We start from the raw sequence: 24,278 nt of genomic DNA, 5'->3' as shown, positions 1-24,278 counted from the left end.
AAGGTGTGCCTGATTCCTTTGAGGTGCATCCTTATGTAACCAATTGTTGATATCTAGAGTGAGCTCCTCATGAAGAGGGATTTTTGAGGATACAAAGGTTGTTGGGCCAAACTATTTGTATCGAGGAGGTGGAATCTCCTTAGCTTTGTGATATGTCAGTCGTCCATGGGCATGTGGATCAAGTGGGAGTGCCTCGACAAAAAATGCATCTGATAGACTATACTCTCCACAGCCCTTGTTATTGATCTTGACGGTAGACAAGGTAGAGGAGAGGATGGTTTCTGGGTCATTACAACTGTGGGATGAGCTGGCGATGGATGTGTCAATATCAATTCTAGGGTAATGGTTTGTAAATGAAGCTTCAACTGTATTGCAGTAAGCAAAGGGTTCTAGATCGGCATGGATGGTTACCTCAGTGCCTTGATTCAAAAATTTGACGCACTGAAGGTAAGTGGATGGAACGGCTTTCATGGCATGAATCCATGGGCGACCGAGGAGGATGTTGAATGGTAGTTTTAGATCAATAACATGGTAGAGTGTTTCTTGGATGACTAGCCCAACCTTGATTGGCAGCAAAATAGTTCCTTCTATAGTTCTTTCCAAGTTATCATAAGCTTTGATGGTGATAACCTCACTGATGATATCTACCTCAGTATACCTAGCTTTTTTTATGAATTTTAGGGTGCAAATATTCAAGGCTGATCCATTATCTATCATTACTCTTTTCACATAAAAATTGGATACATGATGGCTATGCGAAGCAGAAGGGTGTGATCTGGCTCGACCACGAGTATGTCGATGGGTTTGAACAATAGGGCACATGAGGATGAAAGGTGTCCAACAAGATTACAAAAATTAATAGCATTGATATCAAAAGGGACACGAGATTCTATGAGATCACTGTCAAGGATGTTCTTGTACACAGGACTAGTGCGAAGAAGGTCTAAAATGGATATTTGGGCTGGCATGTTCCCAAGGTGTTCCAAGATATTGTACTAGCTTTTTGATGGAGCTAATGGTGCTGGTGAAATGGGTGGGCCTGTGATGTTAAATCAGGCTCTTCGAGTGGTGATTGCACACTCATTGTTTGGTCCTTGGATATTGATAACATTGACAGAAGGCTCTTTCTCAAATATACAACCTATAAGGCTACCATAGTCTATATAGGATGAAGTATGGTCATTGTTCTTCCCATGCTGTTGGTTTGGCTGATGGTTGTTGGTGTTGTTGTTGTTGGTTTGGATAGGTGCTTTTCTAGGATTTTGATTGTTGTGAGGAGGAAAAGCATTTTGATAGATCTGTAAGCCTGCGTTAGGAGAGGTTTGGGTACCAACAGTGATTTCCTTCCAATCAATGAGGTCCTGCACATAGTCTTTCATTTTCATGCATCTGAGGGTAGTGTGACCTTTTACCCTATGAAATTTGCAGTACTCATTGTCATTGTACCATGCAGCTTTGGATTGGCTTGGGTCCATTTTCTGGGTAGGAAGAAATTTGATGAGGTTTTCCTTGACTAATTTCTCAAAAATGACATCCAATGGCTCACCAAGGGGTGTATAGTTTCTAGGTGTAGGTTGGAATCTGGGCTTTTATCTTGCAGCTACATTGATGGCATTAGCTTGATTGCTAGACCCTTGAAAGTTTGGTCTTGGATTGTGGTTTTGATAGTTGTGGTTATTCTATTGTTGGTAGTTGATAGCTTGCTGATTGTTTGGTTGATAAGGTGGGTTGGACTAGTTGTGAGAAGGACCAACAATATTCACATGTCTGGTGTCAGTGACGCCATCTATTGCAACATGCTTGTTTTTGTTCCAATACCTAGAGTTATCATTGGAATGTAATTGATTTTGGTTGACTTCCTTGTAAATCTTGACCACACCATCTTTAATGAGTCCTTGCTCAAGGATCATTCCTTTCTCTTTGATGTCTTTGTAGGTCTACAAATAGTTCATGGTCATGTGGTGAGCCAAGCTAGGATGGACATTATCAATAAATATTTTCACCAAATGGCACTCTGGCAAGGTGCAAGATATGCAGGTGGTAAGGGTTTTCCATCTTTGCAGATATTTGGGAAGGCTTTCTCCACCTTTTTGCTTGGTGTGGACAAGATCAACTACTGATAGCTCTGTTTCAACAAGATGGGCATATGGAGCTAGAAATGCCTCAGATAATTCAGAAAAAATTTTAATTGTGCCATAGGGGATTCTATAAAACCATTCAAGAGCTGGTCCAGCCAGGCTTTTGGGAAAGAGATGCAAGAGGAAGACATCATCGTATGCCACTTCTTGGCAGTGCATGTAAAATTATTTGATATGTGTGACAGGGTCTCCTTTTCCTCTAAATTTGTCAAATTTGGGTGTCTCAAAATGCTTGGGGAATGGTGTCATGGTAATGGCTCTGTCAAATGGGTAAGGGCACACATTCTCAAACTTGAAAGTTTTTGGATCATTTCCCTCTTGGATGTTCTTCAAAGTTATTTTCATGGCTTCCCATTCTGAATTAATGGGTGATGGTTGGGGTGCCCCCAATGTAGGAGTGCCTTGAGGTAGGTATGCACTAGATGGGGCCACTGAATATGGATGGCTGTAAGGGATTTTCTGATAGGGATTATACATTGTTTGGGCAGCTGCATGGTGGATGACAATTTGCTGAGGGGGAGGTGGCACATAGTGTTGCATGTGCTGTGAGGCTTGCTGTTGATATGGGATTTGAGGTTGGGATTCAGGAACATAAGATGGCTATGGGATAAATGAATTTATTTGTGGAGGTAAGGTATAAGATGGTTGTGAAGCTTGGGGAAAGGATCAGGGGGCTTGTGGGGTTTGACCAAGGTATGTGGGCTGCGCCCCCATTTGGGATGGTACCTGCAAATAATTGGTGGTTGGCTGGATTGGTGGGTTACCTCCGAGAAGTGGCATTGAAAAGTAGTTGGTAATAGGAGGTAATGGATTAGTTGGTGGTGGAGGTGGTGGGAATTGAAAGCTAGGAAATGGAATTGATGGGGTTTGATAGCTTGGTGGCTGGATTTGGAAGCTTGGTAGAGTGGTGGCGGGAGCTTGGGTCACTTGAGAGCTAGGCAAAACATTGGTAGTAGCTTGTGGGGTTTGATAGCTTTGTGGAGTGAGGGTAGTAGCTTGTGGATTTGAGGCTGATGGCACTGAGCTCCCAAGACCTAATGGAAATGATGGGATTGTGCTTTGGGCTATGGTGAACAAGCTGGGGGTGATGAAAGGTTGATTACTTGGCCCCATGGGTGGCATCCCTATTGTATATTGTTGAGGTTGGCCAAAGATGCTAGCACTGATTTGGGAGATGGGTGGATTTGGAAGGCTGGGTTGGGGAGCAACAGCAGCAATAGTGAAGGTCATGAACGATGAGGTGTTTTGGGTAAAGGTGGTTTGGAGCAGAGAGGTATGAACCAAGGATGGAGTGGTGGTGGCTGGGTTGGCTTGCGGCATGGAGATTTCAACTTGGGTGGATGATGGTATGTTTGGGTCTATTGGATCATATGGATTGGCTGGAGGCTTTTCTTTTGGCATATATTGAGGATAATTTGGATCATAAGAGCCTATGGATGGTGGTAGCTACCCAAACAATGGGTGAGATGGATCTGATAATGGAGGGGGTCTTCGAAAGTCAAAGGTTCCTACATTGTCCCTTCAAAAATTAGCCATGATTGTCTCTTTGTTATTGTCTATAATGGCGTTTACCAATACTACATTTCCTGGTTGGTTCATGAAAGCTTCAATGTCAGTAGATGATGGCATAGCTTTCTCTGGGCTGAAGGATGGCTGAGTGCTCAAGGGGGGTGAGATTTTTCGATCCAAATGATAGGGCTCCATTGTTTCTTTCTTCTTGGCTAAGCGAGTGACGGGTGGCATGAAAAATGCTCCTAGGGATGAGATGTAACAAATGCTGGTGGATGCAAAAGGGACATCATCATGACACCTAAAAACCTTTAGAAAATAAAGTATTTTTATTTTTTGAAAAATTCTTGATGACATCATCATTTATTAATTAATTAATTATTTAATTTATTTATTTATTTTTATGCCATTAAATCCCTTTATCTTAATTAAAAATATTTAATTAAGGAATCCCTCCCAAAAATGTCTAAATCTTATTTAAACATTATTTCCTTATTTATTAATTATTTAATTAATAAATTGACCAAAAAACCTAAAAAAAAATTTAAAAAAATTTTTGCCCAAAACTTGGCCAATTTCCTTAAGACCACTAACCTCTTCCAAAATCTTCTAATCCTTCTTTAATTTTTTGATTAAAGGCTAATCCCATCATTTCCTACCCCTAAACCCAACTCAAAATATTTAATTAAGATTAAATATTAATCCTCATGTTTATTAAAAAAGTTTTAATAAATATCTCCTCAACCCAAACCCTTGAAATAAATAAAACTTTATTTATTTCCTAAAAATCTAATTTATCCTCATCCTAAGAAGTTCTAGACTCTTCTAGAAAGTCTTCATCCTCATCCTAGGAAATTCTAGACTATTCTAGAAAGTCTTTATCCTCGTCCAAAGTCTAGACTCTTCTAGAAGATGTCTTTAAACCTAATCCTAATCCCCTCCTAACCTTGTCACATTCCCTAAACATGGGTTAAGACTTACTAACCCAAGCCAAGGTTAACAAATATCTCCTCCTTCACCCACCCTCATTAAATGCCATCCACTTGCTTGTCCCTAAGCTAATCCTAAACCATCCTAATCCATCCTCTAATCATTTGCACAATCCTAAGCAAGCTTAAAACCCTCCTAATCAAGCCCAAGTCGAAATTCCTCTCATCTCCCTCAAAATATCCCAACCATAAAACTTTATGAAGCCCACTAGGCCATAAATGACTCTTCCAAAGCCCTATCATTGCTCTTACAATCCATTATGAGGGTCTTTATGAAGATTTTATCCCTTGAGCCTCCTTTATTGACTCATCCTTCCCCTTTCTTCCATCCTCTCACCCTGTGACATGTATCACTCCCTGATTGGTTGTAAGGAAGCACAATCCATGTGCTCTCCTCTCATGCAATCTGAGCCCTCCATGAGCTTTTTCCCATCCTTGCATCTTAGCCCTCAATCCCACAAGCCTCTTGCCTATAAATTGGATCCTTTCCCTTTGCAAAACAACACAATCCATGAAGTAAAGTCATAATGCCATTTTAAGAAGCCATTTTACATCAAAACCATACACTCACACCCAAATTCCAACTCCATTTGAAATCATTTTTGAAGCATAAGCTTGAGCATACATCCTATCTATTTAGACAAAGCCACTCAACAAGAGAGCTTCTTATTGAGAGAGTCCATTAATGGCTCATATTCTCAATTGAGAGCTCATCTTAGTCTATCTTGAAGTTTATGAATTTTATTTAGTTTGTAGAAGCTTTATTTAAATTTGGTTTCTATTAGCATACTAACATTGCTCATATACATTTTGGCATGCCCGGTGGGACCTTGCATGGGTCATCTTCATTAGCTTTTTTAGTCAAGTTTTGTATGTCATTTGCTAATTTTGGCTAATTTTTCTTGTTTTTTTGATTGGTAGGATTGTATAAATTGGATTTGTAGGTCCACATGAGCATGAAAAAGACAAAGGAACTCATAATCTATCTCATAGTGTTTGCAAGTTTTTCAAGCTTATAAGTGGACAAAGCACTTGGAATTCTTCTTCCTCTTCTTGTCTATATTCTTCTTATTCCATCTACTTCTTCTTCTTCTTCTTGTGGGAGATCTTGGCCAATTTTTTTTAAGGAAGAAAAATCATAAACACTTCTTTTTAGCGCTTAAAATGAACCCCCAAATCATACTTAAATCCATTAAAAAATTAAAAATTTGCAAAAAAGAAAAAATCTTTTAACAAGTGAAACTAAACCAATCCAATCATTTGCATCCTTGCAACATCAAGGTTTTAGATGCATTCATGCAAAGTTAGGAACACTTCATTTCTGAGAATTTAAAAAATAACTTCAAGTTTCCATTTCAAAAGGTTCAAAATCAACACTAAGTGCACACTAAAATCTAAATCAAACTCAAAGCATCAATCAAGGATAAAATGAACCTCATTTGCAAATATTTTAAAATTTTTTTAAAAATCTCATGAAAACTAAGAGTCCTAAATGGTTGCAAAAAATTGTCCTAAAAGCTTTGTTATTTTTTCCAAACAAATGTCTTGTTGCAAAATCTTGAATGTTTCTTAGGTTTTTCATGCATCAAAACAATCTAGGAATATCATTTTTGGGCTTAAATCATGCAAACTAAAACACAAAATCTTGAATGAAAAGCAAAGTCCAAAGATTCATTTTCACTTTTGAGTCCAAAACAATCTTGAATGATCTAAGGTTCAAACAAAGCACTTCAAAGTTCTTAAAACAACACACAAAATCTCAATCTTGAATGCTCAAAGGAAAATACTTGAATGTTTAATCACTTGTCTTTGAATGCATGTTGCTAAAATCACTCTTGAGTGCCATGGATTAAAATCAAGTTTTTTTTTTTTATGAATGCATGATTAAAACAAAAAATCCAATCTTAAATGCCATAGATCAAATAATCATCTTTTGGAGCATAAAAAGAATCTACATTTTTGTAATCTTTTAAGTTATAAAGACAAATAAAAATGCTTTGAGTGAGTTTGTCATTGGACTCACCTCTTTTCTAATCACCCATCAATTCAACCATTGGTTTCAATCTCAGCGCCATCTATGGGGATGGGTCTACTTGAAAAAGGTGTTAAATTTTCCACAATCTAACTCACTCACTTGGCCTTTGAACGTTTACTTTAAGTTTATCAAAATTCTTAAATGACCAAAACTCTAGACTAAATCAATCACACTTCAAGTTTGGGCACTAAAATTGAACAACTATTGACATGGAGGGCCTCAAGGTGTGTGCTTGAAATCGAATTTCACACATTTTTGTTTCGAGCTTAAAAATAAAATCACACCAACTCTTGAATGCCTTAAATAAAATTAATCGATACTTGACGTGGACGGCCTTCGGGCGCACAGGTTTACTTTTTTGTTGACCCTAACTCTTCTTCTTGTATTCATTCTTCGCTCAATTTTTCTTTGTTGGTGCATTTCAAAGTTGGAATTGAACATTGTCTCTTAAAAATGAGTGCTTGTAAAGTTTAGATCAGCACACATAACAGTTAGTTGATAAAAGGAAAAAGCGTGTTTTTTAGCCCAAGGTCATGCAAGTCTTCTCTCCCCTTGTCGTCTTTCGAGGCCATCTTGGGTGCATAAGATTAGGATCCAAAACCTTGTTTATTTTTAAGATGACTACTTGGGGATTTCACCACCCCTTGGATGACCTCAACTCTAGCATTCTGGCAGAGTATAAGAACCGGGCAGTGAATCGAAAGACACCTCTCTTGGGATCAAGATTTTGTCACTCAGGCTAAGCCTCAAGGAACTTTATACCCTTGAGAAGTGAAAGAGGAGAAGTGGGTTACTGCTCCTCTCGGCTTTGTGACATCTTTTTTTTTTCATCTATGGATTTGGGCCTCACGTACCTTGCATATATCAAGGACTCCCTAGCTATAACAAATTTCTTCCTTGTAGAAAGCTTCCTAGGATGTTGGTGTGTTTGACGTGCTTGCTCCAAAATTGTGTCTGCTTGTTTGTTCATAGCTTTTGAATGAATGTTTTTCAACTTTGGTCAAAATTCCAAAAAAGAAAAAATCTCCCAGCTCAAAGCATAATTAGCGTAGTCACTGCCTCATCATAAAATCATCCAAGCTCCCCCGCTACAACTGAATCTATCTAGTTCTTTGCTTTAGAACAATCCCAAATCCAAAGTCTCTCCAAATCATCCCCCCTAGCCAGCTAGCTACCCAATCCAAAATCACACCCAATCCTTTAAAGAGTTGTTGTCATTCTGCTAGAATTTTCTATCCAATCAATCCGACCAATCCACTAGCCTCACCAAGGTTATCCCTTTGACAGAGCTTTGTCTAGGGTAATCTAGCTTTGTCACTTGTTATCCCTCATCACCTTGAGCTAAAGGTTGGGATCCACAAGTGGTCAATATCGTGTCATGCCCATAGGATCATTAGTCTATCCTTAAGTTTACACAATCTCCACCAATCCAGTGCATAGGAAAGCAAAACTCACAGTTTTTGACAGCATGCCCTTGAAGTCTTCCATCCACAGGAAAGCCAAAAATCTCCAGCCAATCCTCCTTAGGTCTATCATAAAACTTTGACTCTCCCTAGGAAATCCTTCATCAGCCAATCCAAAATCTATGCTTAATCCAAATCCAACCATGAGCTTCTATGTTCATCCATATGCACGACCCCATCCCCATCTGACTCATCATCAAAACATGAAATCCCAAACCTATCATGATGTGTTCGATCATATTGTCCTTGCTCCCGCCACCTCCTATTCTAATGATGATGAAAATCTTGTTGACTATGATGGGTATATTGAAAGCCTTAGAAACATTCTCCCAAGCATCCCACAAAATCCATGCATTCTTCCAAACTATCTAGTCATGCCATCTGATATCCCAGCTTCTCCTCCATCACCCAATCAACCAAGCTTCCAATCTTCCACCCCCATCACACTAGCTATTCCTGTCAATCCACCTCCACCTCTGACACACGAGTCTCCAAGGAATCTCCTAGAGGAAATACAAGAAAATTTGCCTCTAGCAGTCGATAAGCCATGTCATCTAATCCAACCATGTGAAGTAGTCAGTAATGAAGCTTCCCCATCTATAATATCACCTCCATCTCCCATAGCTATCATCCCCATACCATCCATCAAATTGCTTAAAATCCTTCCACTTCCCGCAAGTATCAAAATCCCACCATCTGTCAAAACCCTCCAAATCCTATCCACATCACCTCCAAGCATTTCCCAAGTCTTCCATAATGACCGTTATGCATCCATCTTCTACTCACCCATCTCCACTACTAAATCTCCCATCTATCCATCCACTGCCTTTGAAGAGTCCATCCCTTCACCTCCTATCGCACCATCCACTCCAAACCAATCCTATCAAGATCCTACCCAAAAGCATGTTGACATCCCCCAAAGAATAAACGAAGATATCATTGTACCATGTCTTCCATCCATAGTGCAGTCACTATCCCCTCCATCTTCGAAACCTCAAGCCATACCTCCTCTACAGTAGGATATCTTTTCATCCCATCAGCTAAATCAAGATCCTATCCTACCATCTCCTCCACTCCATGCTTCCATCTTACCACCTATCCAAGCTATTTCACCATCTATAATATACCCTCTTGGTTCACTTACCTTCATCCATACTGGCTTCCTCTCAGCAGAAGAATTAAAAATAGTATCTCCCTATTGTTGTACATCTGATAAAGCACTTCCACCATTTTCTACAAGCAAAAAGTATCCTCAGCTAGTTCAAATGCTCAATTGATGGCATTATCAAGGTCAAGGTTTAGGACCACAAGAGCAAGGAATCAGAAAGCCTATCATGACACAAAAAAATCTAGGATTTCATGGTCTTGGATTTGTATCCAAAGGTTCACCATCTAAAGGTGTTGGTACACCACACCCCCAAACCAAGCCTATCTCCAAACCCCCCATGCTAGTCTCCCATCACTCCTTCAAGAAATCTTATGTCATCCCCCCTCCACCATCTTTGCAACCTAAAACAACCTACCATATCCCCCCTTCATCCGTTAAATCCATTTTGGGTCCCTATGTCCCAAAATCTACCATCCTCCATCCTCCTATCAGCCATCATTCAAATCCTATTCCCTCCATTCCTATGCAAGATCAGCAAAGGCACATATCGAGGCACATCATCCATCATCATCCCCCTACATGCTCTCCCATATACTCTCCATCTCACAAAGCTTCTCCTAACCATCTTCCCAAAGCTTACCATAGCAATGTAAATGCCAACTTCAAAATGCATAAAGCTAAAAATCCACATCCTAGGAAATCATATGTCTATTCTAAAAGACATACTCCAAAAAGGAAAAATCCAATCAAAGAATGCCAAACAATGCAAAAGCCTATGAAAAGAAAATCCAAAACCATGTGGATCCCAAAGAAAAAAGTTGAAACCCAATGCATAATGGCATCCCCCATTGCTAATCCCCCATCCAGTGACTTGTGTCCCCCATCTCCTAACTCTATCTTGGGTGCCTATATCCCCAAGCACGCTTCCACAAATCCTCCATCATGCCCGTATCTACCATCTATCCCTCATATGCTCTTTTCACACCAGTCCCAACATGTGCCAATGTTGCTCTTGCAAGCATCCCCATCTCATGCTCCTTTCCAACCTTTTCATCCCTCCATCTCCTACCATCAATCACATCTAATCCAATCTATTGCATAAATCACACATCTGGTGTACCAATAGCTAGCAATAAAATAGAACATTCCAACAGCCAGTGAAAAATCCCAAAAAAGCCAAAATAGCTTAAGAAAGCCAAAATCATTCTAGCTAAGTCCAAAGTCAAAAAGTCAAAAAAGAAAAGAAAAATAAAGCGTCCCCTAGTGAAAACTTGGCAATTCAAGCACCTTGGACAAGTACCATGATGAAAACTTTGCAAACAAGCGTAATGCGTAATCCAGCCATCCCTAGCTTAGCCTATCATCCTCATGCTTTGTGTCGCATCTTGACATCCAACTCTATCTTCCAATCTATACACCTATCCTCCATCCTCCATCTTCCATCTCACACCATCCACTGATCTTCTGCAGCTTCAGCCAATCATCCCAGCTATCATCCATCTCCCTAGCGCCTTTCACTTTTCCATCCTAGCCTGAATCCTATCACATCCATCGTAAGACCTCCTTCCACATGTCATCTTCTAACTGGGGGCACTATATTCCTTGGAGATCTTGTCTTGTCCATCCTCCCTTATCATTGTATATGAGAAAGTTTAAATAATGCTAATAGAAAGAAAATTTATCTTATAATTACTACAGGCAAACCTAAAAATAATTACTACAGGCAAACCAAGCAGTCAAATCCTAATAATGTGCAGCTAGTAGATTCCTCTATGGATCTGGCATCTTCCACTAAACCAGTGGTCTCAACGTTCGTCAAACTAGTGATATAATTCCTAGTGGTTATAGCATGACATACCAGTTGGCACACATACAAACTGACGTTCCACACAAATCACTAGCGACTTTGTGCTATTTTAACTATGTGGCTCCTTGCTTTTAAAAACATCACACATTCACCATACAGTGAATGTGGGACTAAAGTCCCACATCCACTGTCGACTTCTCCATGTTGGCTGACCACCTTCAATGACCATTGACTTCATCTAGACTCTTGTTGGCTATACTACATGTCATCTTCTGCATCCACCGACCTCCAATCTCTAGCAACACCTTTCTAGCATTGCCAATTGCACCACTGATTGCCACCATGTGGCAATGACAAATCATGCCCCTCACATAGTTAGCAAACACATCATCAACACCATCAGTAACTAATAAGATCCACCATGTAATCAAACATGTTAGCTCTACGGTTCACCATGTGATCATTTGTATTGCCAAGTAAGCCAGAGGGCTAATTTTTTTGTTGACATCACCATTTCACTATCCTAAATTTGACGATTGTCTGACTATCACAAGTAGGCCAAATAGCACTACCACAATGGTTGTTTGGAATCAAATTTACCCTCACATTTTCTTGATGTCATTAGGGCAAACCCCTCACCATATGTAGTTTTGATTTGAGAGTCCAACTTTTGGAGGCCATATGTTAGTCATCTAGACTCCAAATCAAGTGCAATTTTTTTTTATTTAGGCTAGAATTTCCTAAACTTTTCAGTGGTGCTATTATTTTTTATTTTTGGTGCACGAATTTGTCAAAAAGTTCAGCTTTTGGTGATTGTACTTGTCCAATCCTACATTTTGCAACTTTAAATGCTCCATATGGACTCATATGGACACATAATTAGGTTTGATTTTTTTTGAAAGTACATAATTTTTTGTCTACTTTCTAGATCTACAATCAAACTATAGGCTTGTGTGGACATAAATACCACTTTCATAAATAGGCCCTTTTTTGCATTGTAATGCTTTGATCAAACTTCAAAGTTGTTGTACATCTAAGCTACAGTACTTAGTACCAGATTTGAACTCCAAGAGGACATTGTAAATAGTAAAATTAGAAGTCCACTTAGGCCTAAATTGGCAAGTGGCTATTGTAAATGCACTAAGTATAAAGTACTAAAATCATTCATTTGGGATGGGGGGTGGGGTTGACTTAGTGAAAAGGTAGGGGTGTCTCCTGGTGTTGTGTTCCTCTTTTCTTACAGTTATCTTTCTTTTTTTGCATCATGGGAAACCTTAAGATTCCAAAATTAACACCACATAACTATGCCATGTCGTCAGTTAAAAAATGGTGTGAATTGATGAATGATGAAGTTTCTTAATATGCAAAGGGCTCTTTTCCAAAACCAACAAGTGATCAAATATCTAAAAGTTAAATTCATGCTTGGGAAATAGTAGATAGGAAAGCTCTAGGAATCCTTAGGTTAGGGTTTGATGACAAGATCCGTTATCAGATCATAAAATATGATACATCCAAGGAAACTTGGGGTGCCCTTAAAAACCTATATGGGAAAGTGACTGAGGAGGATTTCTACAAGATTGAAGATGGACTTATCTCCCTAGATCCTAAGAACTTTCATTCCATCCAAGATTTTATCATTAAAGTGAATGAGTTGAGAACAAAACTTAATGATTGTGGTAGTTCGATCAAGGATGACAGGTTGATTTATCTCATTCATAATAAGCTACCATCAGAATACTCCACATTTGTCTCTTCTTTCAACACCACAAAGGCTACCCTAGGGTCTTCCTATCATAAAATCACTTTTGATAACTATGCTCAATTGTTAGAGGATGAACAAGCTAAGTTGATAACAATGGGGATTCTCAAGTCTTTGAAGTCTAAGGCATTGGTGGCTAATAATGAGAGTTCTAAAAATTCAACTGGTGAAAGTTCAAACAAAGGCAAGGGCAAAAAGAAGAAGTGGAAAGATAACAAAAAAGGGGACATAGAAAATTCAACACCTAAATCTAATCAACAAAAAGGCAAGTCTTCTCCTCATACCAACAAAAAGGGGGACAATAATTATGAAAAGGAGAAGTGTACCTATTGTAAAAGAATTGGTCATGATGAACATGAGTGTTATCACAAGTAGATTGATGAATTAAAAAACATCATGAAGAAACACAATGTTCCATTGCCTAATGCTTATAAGGAAAAGGGGTCTTCATCTATAGATTCTAAGAGCAAAGGGCTTTACTCACACACACTATCAATCAGGAGGAATAGATTATTGACTTAGGTTCCACGCATCACATGGGGACTTCAAAGAAAGATTTTTCTTCAGTGGCACCTTCAAAGGTACCTCACATCTTTGTAGGGGATGGTACTAAAGTGGAAGTTGAAGGAAAAGGTGAAGTTGAGATGGAAAGTAGAGCATTCAAGGATGTTCTCTATGTTCCTAATCTTACCTCCAACCTTCTTTCAATTTACCAAACCACTCACTATGGAGATGGAAACAAGGTTGAATTTCTTATAGATTTAGTGGTAGTGAAAAACATCAAAGATGATTCTATGGTTACAATAGGTGAAGCTAAACATGATTCAAGGATTTACACTTTCTCTTCCTTTGTGCCTAAATCTAATGCACAAGCCTTTTTAATTCATTCGAATACAAAAATAAAACTATGGCATGAGAGGTTTGGAGATCTCAACTACAAGTATCTTCAATAGCTTAGCAGAAAGAACATGGTTCATGGCCTACCTCAAGTCCAATTTTTAGAAGGTTTTTTTTTAGGTTGCACACTTGGGAAACATCCAAAAAAAAATTTTGACAAGGGGAAGTCTTAGAGAGCACAATGTGTTCTTGAATTGGTCCATAGTGATGTGGCAAGCCCATTTGTAGTGCCATCATTTGGAAAGTCTCGCTATGCACTCACCTTCATTAATGACTATTCTCACTATACTTGGGTATTCTTCATGGCTCATAAGAGTGAAGTGTTTGAATGATTTCTCACCTTCAAGGCTCAATTAGAAAAGAAGTTAGAGAAAGCCATCAAGGTTCTTCGAACAAATAATCGAGGGGAGTATGTGAACTCAAGACTTATAGACTTTTGTACTCGAGAGGGAATTGACCTTCAGCATTCAATACCATACACGCCAAAGCAGAATGGTGTTTCTGAAAGGAAGAATAGAACCCTCAAGGATATGATCACTTGCACACTACTACATAAGTCTCTTGATCAAGTGTTTTGGGTTGAAGCAATGAATTATGCTAACTACATCCAAAATAGAAGTCCTCATAAAGCTTTGGACAACGTAACTTGTTTTGAAGCTTGGACTAGAAGGAAACCTTCTGTAAAGCACTTTAGAATCTTTGGTTGTCCAGCATGGGTACCTATACCTCCACAAAAATGCAAGGCATTGGAACCTTAAAGTAAACCTTACATCTTTGTTGGTTATGCAAACTCTCATAAAGCCTACAAGTTGATGGATCTAGAGACACATGAAATTTTCTATGAGAGGAGTGTATACTTTGAAGAAAGTTGTCCAAGTTTTACTTCTTCCTCCTTCATTGAAGAGAGTGATAGTGATGACAGTGACTTGGAAGATGTTTTTCCGTGACCCAAATAGAGGTATCAAACAAATGAGGTTGAGGAAATCCCTTCTACTTCTACATCTTCTTCCACCAGACCTAAATGGGCTTAACAGACATTGGTTGCAATAGGACCATTGGTAGGGAATCCTTTAGCTAATAGGAGGACAAGATCACAATAAAACTCACTCCCTCATGCTTATATTGCAGTTGCTTCTAATCCTCAATAATTCAAAGAAGCTTCAGGAATTCTAGAATGGGATAAAGCAATGGAGGAAGAATACAATTCTCTTATGACAAACAACACATGGGACTTAGTCTCTCTTCCTAAGGGAAGAAAATTGGTTTGATGTACGTGGATCTATCCAAAAAAAATTGTAGTGGATGGAAGTATTGATAAGTATAAGGAAAGATTTTTTGCAAAAGGTTTCTCTCAAGTGCCTGGTATCGACTACACTAAGACCTTTTCCCCAATTCCAAAAATGAACTCTATTCGTTTGACACTAGCTATAGCCCAAGCTTAGAGATGGGTTGTTCATTAGATGTATGTGAAGAGTGCATTGTTGAACGGTGAGCTTCATGAGGATATTTATATGGAGTAGCCATAGGGGTTCATTCAGGATTCTACTTTAGTTTGCAAGATGAAAAAATCTATCTATGGACTAAAACAAGCTCTGAGAGCTTAGTATGCCAAGATGGATTCTTTCCTTCTCTCAGTAGGGTTCACCAGATGTCATTCATATTCAAATGTCTACATTCTTCAATGGGATGATTCTCACTTGCTACTTTTGCTTTATGTTGATGACTTGATCATTACTAGGAGTACAACATCCATCATTGATAGTCTCAAGTCTACTTTGCATGATAGATTTTCCATGACAGACTTGGGTCTACTTCATTATTTCTATGGTATTGAGATACATCAGTCTTCATCAAGGATCACATTATCACAACCCAAGTATGCTCTTGATCTACTTTTTCAATTTCACATGAGTAATTGCAAGGATGCATCCACTCCATTTCTTGCAGGTGTTAAGTTAGAAGCAAAGTGTTTGACTCCACATGTTGATGCTACTTTGTATAGATATTTTTTTGGAAGTCTCATCTACTTGACACATACATGCCTGGACATATCATTTTTAGTTGGCATGGTTTCTCGATTCATGAAAGAGTAACATGAACTTCACTGGAAGGCAGCCAAATACATCTTACACTATATCTAGGGTACACATACATATGGGATATGCTATGCAACTAGTACTAGACTACTGTTACTGGGTTATATAGACTCAAATTATGCAAGGGATCTTGATTCTCACAAATGCACTTTAGGATACATGTTTCATCCTGGTTCTGGCCCCATTTGTTGGCAGAGTCAAAAGCAAAACACTATTGCTCTTTAATCTACTGAGACTAAGTATCAAGGAGCTATCACTATGGCTATAGAAGCTATATGGTTATAGCATATTCTAAAGGAGTTTGGTTTTGACATCCTTAGACCCACACTAATACATTGTGATAATCAAAGTTCCATTGAAATCTCAAAACATCCAGTGCAGCATCAATGTACCAAACACATTGAGGTTCATATGCACTACATTAGAAGTTGATTCATGAGAAGGTCATTGCATTGCAGTATTGTCCTACAAAATAGCAGATTGTAGATATCTTCACCAAGCCCTTCATTGAGGTCAAGTATCTTCATTTGTGAGATCTCTTGGGGGTGGTGGACTTTTCACCAAGGGGGGTCACATGAATCTTCTCTTCTTTATTGTACTTATCTCTCTTTTTGGGGGAGGGCTTTTCCCATGTGGTTTTCCCTTTTCCTCTATTTTTAGAGAGATTTCATTGCATCGCATTGTATGTAGAGCATTTCATTTGTACATGGGTACCTAACATAGCCTAGAAGCTGGAACCCATCTTGCATTATTTTCTAGCTTTTGTGAGCTCAAGTACATTTCCCTAAGTAGCACTTAAGGGGGGATGTTAGTGTAAATAATTAATTATTATTACACTTTACTTAAGTTTACTTTGGTTAATGCATTATTATATTATTTGTTATGTAGACACCTAGGGGTATGCATAGTCATATGAGTTGTCTTGTTGACAACATATGAGTTTGCATAATCATCAGAGTTGTCATGTAGACAACACAGTTGTTTGTACTTTAATTGAACACATGGTGTCTACAACATCTCTTTATGAGATACACCTATGTAATCTTATCCTCTCATCATCGTACAAACTCCTGTACTTAATCGAGGATAATCCACTCTTGGTGGACATGTGCTTAGTTGTAAGGTTTATCACTTTACTGACTCCTAGTCATTCTAGATGCCTTAATATACAAGCACTTATAGTGTGTACTCATCTATTATTCATTCTGATATTGTTTTAAGTCTTATGCTTCTTGATCTAGGTGTCATTTTTCCCTAAGGCAAATTCTTACACGGTATCAGAGCTATACCAAATTCTTACATTGACATATCCACTTCTATCAAGATAAGCTCCCTTAAAGCTCTCATGTTTCCCCTCTACATCCACCAATCTCAACCCAAGCCCATAGAGGTGCAAGTACTACAAAGTAGATATGTTCCTAATGTTTGTGGGAACATCTCCACTAAACCTAGTTTGTGCTAAGTTCAAGTAGTGAAAACTCTTGAGCCTAGGAAATCCAGTAGGGATGGGAACTCTAGAGAAGTCATTGAAAATGAGATTGAGGTGCTCTAGATGTTCTAGATTGAATAATGGTGTAAGAACATCCCTAGTCTAATTAGACAGAGACATACCATCATCAAAAGAATCTAATTTTATTTTATTTTTAAACAAACCAAGTTGGTCAAAATTTTGACCAATGTTGGTATGCATTCATCGATATTTCAACCAAGTTTGATCGAAACTTATCAACCAGGATGTCATCATTGGTTTGGCATCCTAGTCAATGAAGGATAAAAAATGACCAAAATTTTGACCCAACTTAGTCAAATTTTTGACAAACCCATCCACCAATGTTCTCAATGGAAAGAAGTACATTTTTTACCAACATGTGTGTCAATATTTTGATGTTTAGTAGACTTGGTCAAAATTTCAATGACAAAAATAGCAACAAATCTATTGGTAAAAGAATTGACCAATATGAGTCAAAAAATTGACACATTTTGGTCAAAAAATGAGTCAAAATGTAATTGTGATGCCAAGTCTTAATTGGCTAGACATTATGCTAACTTAGTAAAGTGCTATATCATTTGATTAAAGAAGAGGATTTGAAGAAGGTATGTTGAAGATAGAGTTGATGCGTATGGTATACAATGGGCACTTGAAGGATTTGGATGATGATAATGTAATTATGGTTTAGTTTATTTACAATCATGTAATATTGTAATGTATTGAATTATGCAAGCTTAACTGGGTGACAAGGTTAAAGAAGGAAGATAGTATTCACCAAGTGACTAGAGTATTCATCGAGAGTTGGAAATGTTAGCTAGAAATTTAGTATTACCTGAGTGATTCTAGTATTAATTGAGTGTTATTTTACCTAAGTGAAATGTTATGTTCACTTATTAACAACTAGAAGAACTATTAGGATTAACCATAGACAGAAATAATTACATGCAAATAGAAATAATATTAGAAAATAAAAAATTTCACAAAATGATTCAAAAGAATCCTAGGCTTGCTTGCAATCCTTCATGTTGAAGGTATTTGGCTTTTGAGTTGTGGATTCAGTCACCAAAGAAGTGGTGCATAGTCACTTTTGAAAGTAGTGTTGGCTAAGGTTCTCATTCATTGAAGGGGCTCGGTCATTGAAGAGCTCAACAAATCCTACTCCTTAGCACTCGCTGTTGTGCTCAGCATACACTATGGAGCTTGGCATAGTCTTGGAGCTCAGAGTTCTCTAGGATATTAGCATTGCTTAAGGTTTTATTGATGCTTAGCTTAGTCTTTCTGACATTCAACTTGGTCTTGGTTCTTGTTGGTGTTGAGTTGTCTATAAGCTAATTTTTGGCATTTAATTTATGTAGGGATATTAAATTTGTGTTGTGGCCAACTTGTGGCTCAACATATATTTAATGTGGTGATTTAATTTAGCTTGTAATGAACTGGGCCAACTTGTGGCTTGGTTGGGTATAAGTAAAGGATTTTGTGGATTCTTTAGTCATGGTCATCCATCATGGAGAAGAGGATGCAAACTTTGAAGAGCTATTATTTGCAGCTTGAGAACTAGAGGATTTCTTGGTGGTGAGGGTACAAGTGTGGATTCTTCTTGGTGTTCTTATCCAATTGTGGATCTGGACTAGCTGGAATTGAGATTGGGATTGTGGGTTGGATCTTGAGAGATCTTGCAAAATTTTTTAGTAATTATTTTTGTATTTTTCCCTAACCCATAAGGCCTTATAGTTTGGCACATTGCATGTAAATAGTTTTTTATAAATAAAGAGTTTCTTTTGGTATCAAATCTTTCATCAGTGTTGCTTTGTTGTTATGTTTCTGCTATGTGGTTCTTTGCTAGGGGCTAGAACATCTCCTTTGGGGACTCTCTTGCTTTGTACTATGTTAGGTGGTATTAGAGTGAAGGTTTTTCCTAAGTGTGTGAAATGGTCACTGAAGTTGAGGTAGTTTGCACTAGTATCTTGGGTTGGGGAAAGTTGATCTTGTGGAGCTGATTGATCTTCTAGATTGGTGGATATATTGCTTAGGATTTGTGAAATTTTGTAAGATGCCTCCAAGAATATTGGACCCTAAGTAAATTGATGAACTTAGTGATACTATGGAGGAAAGGATCTCAAAAAATATTAGAACATAATTTAGATTTGAGATTGCATTGATGAATAGTGACATGATTGTTGAAATTGTGAGTGCTTTAAGTGGTTTACCTAGACATGTGGGTACTGAATTTATTTATGAGGAAGTTTTTGAAGACTTTGAAGTTGATGGATTGAGTGGTGAGGAGAAAACTAAACATGTAGAGATACCTATTAGCACTAGGGCTGGTCATTTTTCTAGACTTGGATCTTAGTTTAAGCTGGAGCATAAGATGGAGGTTTCTAATTTCTCAGGTACTTTGAATCCCAAAGACCTAAGTGATTGGATTGGTGAATTGGAAGACTACTTTGAGCTTGAGGATAATGAAGATCCACTCAGAGTAAGGTTGGCACAAACTAAGTTGAAAAGACATGCTTCTCCTTGGTGGAAAGAACTCCAAAGAGATAGAGAGGAGGAAGGTGAAATGAAGATCACTAAATGGATGATGATGGTGAGTAAATTGAAGGCTAAGTTTATTCCTATTTATTATAAACTTGAGTTGTTTAAGATATTGTAGAATCTAACATAGAAGGATATGTCTATGAAAGATTATTTCGATGAATTCTACAAGTTGACTATTTGGTCTGGGCATAGAGAATTTTCAAAGAAGAAGGTAGCTCGATACATTAATGGTTTGAGATTCAATATTTAAGATGAGGTTGGTATGTTGAAGATTGATTTTGTTGAGGATGCTTCTGAGTATGCTTTGAAGGAAGAAGATAAGTTGAAGAGGAAAATTCAAGGTAAAGCTAGAGGGAAGGAGAAGCACTTGATAGCTTGACAAAGGCTAAACCAAGTGAAGAAAATGAACAAAAACCTTTTGATTAGAAGAGAAGGATATGTAGAGGTGATTTTAAGGGTACTTGCTACAAATGTGGAGAAGTAGAACATAGATTTTGTGAATGTCTAAAGGTTGGTGATAGAAGATTTTCTATTGTGAATGGGCTTGAAGATCAAGGTAGTCAACCTAAGAAAGTTGAGAATTTACTAGCTCGGCGAGTACTAGTTGGTTAGAGGACACTGAATTCTTATCAGAGGACTAGTTTGTTCAAGAGTCGTTGTAAGTCTAATGGTAAAATTTGCAATGTGATTGTGGATAGTGGTAGTAATGATAACCTTGTTGTTGAGGAGATGGTTCAAAAACTTGATTTGAAGAAAGTGAGGCATCCTTATCCTTATAGGATTGGCTGATTGCAAGGTGAGCATGCTTTGGATGTAACGGAGCAATGCCTTGTTGATTTCTAGATTAGGTAGTATAAGGATTAGGTGTTGTGTGATATTGTGGACATGAACAGTTGTCATGTGTTTCTTGGTAGACCTTTCCAATATGATTTTAGAGTTGTGTATGATTGTGTCAAGAATGTATTTACTATTGAGAAAGGCGATAGGAAGTTTTCCCTGATTCCTTTGCAGAATGAAGAGCTCAGTAGAAGAAACTTGAGTATTGGTAGCCAAGTTGAGCTAAAGGATTCTAAGAAGGTCGGAGATTAGTTTGGAAAGAATACCTATAGCACACCTAAGATGGATGTGAAGAACAAGAAGAGAAAGAGTGTACAAGTTGAAGACTTAGAGGATATGTATGTGAAGAACCAATTTGGCATTTATGTGCTAAGTCTTAGAAGATATTCTTCCAGCTATTAGAACATCTTTTTAAACCTAAGGAATCTAATTTAGGAGAATCCTAGGCTTGCTTGCAATCCTACATGTTTGAGTTATTTTTCTTTGAAGTTGTGGACTCGATCACCAAAGAAGCAGTGCTTAGTCATTATTGAAAGTAGTGTTGGCCAAGCCACTTAGTCATTGAAGGGGCTCAGTCACTAAAGAGCTTGATAGATACTATTGCTTAACACTCATTATTGTGCTCGACATACACTATGGATCTTGGCATGTTCTTGGAGCTCAACATGCTCTCAAAGCTTTCCATGCTCTGGGAGCTCAGCATGCTTTAGGAGCTCGACATTGCTTATGGTTTCTTTGATGCTTGACATTGCTTATGGTTTTATTGATGCTAAGCTTAGTCTTTCTAATGCTTAGCTTGGTCCTTGTTCATGTTGGTGCCAAGTTGTTTGTAAGCCAAATTTTAGCATTTAATTTATGTGGGGTTATTTAATTGTTGTTGTGGCTAACTTGTGGCTCAACATATATTTAAAGTGGGAGATTTAATTTAGTTTGTAATGAACTAGGTTGACTTGTGGCTTAGTTGGGTATAAGTAAAGGGTTTTATGGAGTCTTTAGTCATGGTCATCTTTCTTGGAGAAGAGGATGCAAACTTTGAAGAACTAGTAACTACAGCTTGAGAACCAAAGGATTTCCTAGTGGACATAAGGGTACAAAGTGTGGATTCTTCTTTGTGTTCTTATCTAGTTATGGATTTGGACTAGCTAGGGTTGAGATTGGGATTTTGGGTTGGATCTTGAGAGATCTTACATAGTTTTTTAGTAATTATTATTGTATTTGGCCCTAACCCAAAAGGCCTTACAGTTGGGCACATTACATCTAAACAATTGTTTTACAAATAAAGAGTTTCTTTTGGTATCAAATCTTGCATCTATGTTTATTTGTTGTTGTGTTTCCATAGTGTGGTTACTATTGGAAATTTAGTCAGTGCTCCCCTCAAGATTTATGACAAGGGCTTAATTGCCTCATATGTTCTATAATTTGAGTGGTTGTATCGAGCATTGATAGATCAATCTTTTGGTCCAATGGCAACCCTATTCTAACAAGTGGTATCACAGCTTCATCACAAGTTTGAATCCTCAAACCTTGGGTAACACTAAGCGAAAGATTTTTGGAGATTTGGTTAGCACTCCCCTCAAGATTTGTGACAAGGGATTAACTACCTCTTATGTTTTATAAGTTGAGTGGTTGTATTGGGCATTGACAGATCAGTCTTTTGGTGCAACAGCAACCCCATTCTAACAGTTATTTGTTGGTGGCTAGGAAATCTCCTTTGAAAACTCTCTTGCATTGTACTGCATCAAAAAAGTGAATACAAGACACCAAGATTTAATGTGGTTCACCTAATCCCTAGGCTATGTCCACCAAATAGTGAGTTTAATATTATTACAATCCAGTGATTACAACCTGATTACAATCTATAATCCCTTACATCTCAATACCACTGCAAGAAGAAATTATAGCATTACACCTTATGAAAATCCCTAACACTAATACTTTTTTATACAATATTTTTTTTACTTTATGTTTATAATTAATTACAACATGTTAGCCAAAAATTATTGATAAAATAGATCCAAAAAAAATTGAGGCTATTCCACGAACCCAAAAGAATTATGCAAAGTGTATAATAGTTCCTTGATCAGTCACTACAAACTAATAATCTCCCACTTTGGAATTGATCAAGATCCATGCTAGACAAAAATCTCCCACTTGGAGACTAATCTTATAGCAATGTCACAAATCCATGAGGGTCTGCACTAGATCAAACCACCCTAGACTCAATTGTTCTTTTATTGTGCTCAGTCAAGAAGACCAACCCAAGCTAAAGAGGAGTTTAGCTTCTCCCTTATCACTACCTTTATAAAAATATCTATTGGATTTTAATCTATATGTATCTTATCCATTTTTAAAATTCCATCATCCAAAACTATCAAATGAAATGGTACCACAACTATATGTGTTTTTTCTTTGAATGTAGAGAAAAATTCTTCACAAGATGAATGGAACTTTGACTATCTATAAATAAATAATTATCCCTCTAAGGGTGTCCCAATTCTTCCAACAAGAACTAAAGCCATATCATCTCCTTGGCTACCTTTGTAGTGGATAAAGCATTCACTTTTTGTAACTGGGAAACCCAACTCATTGTTGCCTGAAAAAAATTGAATACATAACCTATACTACTCCACCTAGTATCAATATCCCCTACCAAATTTGAATAAACATAGCCCTATAGGTCAGTAGTAGAGCCCCCCAAAGTGTAAACACTTACTAGATGCTCCTCTCAAATATCTGAGAATCCATTTGACAACATTCCAATGCTTAGTTCATGGATGACTCATATACCTTCTAATGAATCCCATTGCATTTGCAATATCTAGCCCTGCACATACCATAGCATACATAAGGCTTCCTACAATTGAAGCATAAGGTACCTTGGACATCTTATCCTCCTCTTTGTGTTTCTTTGGACACATCTCCTTAGTCAACTTCAAATGACCAAGTAAAGGTGTGCTAACAACTTCTTGATATAATCAGCCTGATATAATGTCAAATTTTCGTTCTTCCTATCTCTACAAATTTTCATGCCAATGATTTATTTTTCTGCCCTCAAATCCTTCATTGAAAATGAATGTGCTAACTGGTATTTCAACCCCATAATGTGATCCATGTTAGATGCAACTACAAGAATATCATCAACATATAAACATAAAAAAATGTAGTTATCATCATCCAACCTCTTAAATAAACAAAATGATCTGAATGACATCGAGTACAACCATGCTCATGCATAAAACTATCAAATTTCAAATACCATTACTAAGATGCTTACTTTAGGCCATATAAAATTCTCTTCAATCTACACATTAAGTTCTCCTTGCCTTTGACCTTAAATCATTTTGGATGTGTCATATATATCTCTTCATCCAAATCACCATGAAGAAAGGTTGTTTTAACATCAAGTTGCTCCAAATGCAAATCTGCAGTAGCCACTATAAAGTGCAAATAGAAGTCATTTTAATAACATGAGAAAATATCTAATCAAAATCAATGCCCTGTTTCTATGCAAATCCTTTTACAAGTAACATGTCTTTAAATCTTTTCTTACCTTCATCATCTTATTTCAACCTGTAAAACCATTTATTCTATAAAGACCTTTTACCTTCAAGCA

The sequence above is a fragment of the Cupressus sempervirens genome, chromosome 11 (genome assembly GCF_028749045.1).
Source record: "Cupressus sempervirens isolate cs-2001-9-10 chromosome 11, ASM2874904v1, whole genome shotgun sequence".
Taxonomy (NCBI): domain Eukaryota; kingdom Viridiplantae; phylum Streptophyta; class Pinopsida; order Cupressales; family Cupressaceae; genus Cupressus; species Cupressus sempervirens.
The sequence above is the reverse complement of the archived record's forward strand: the minus strand, read 5'-3'. Positions refer to the sequence as shown.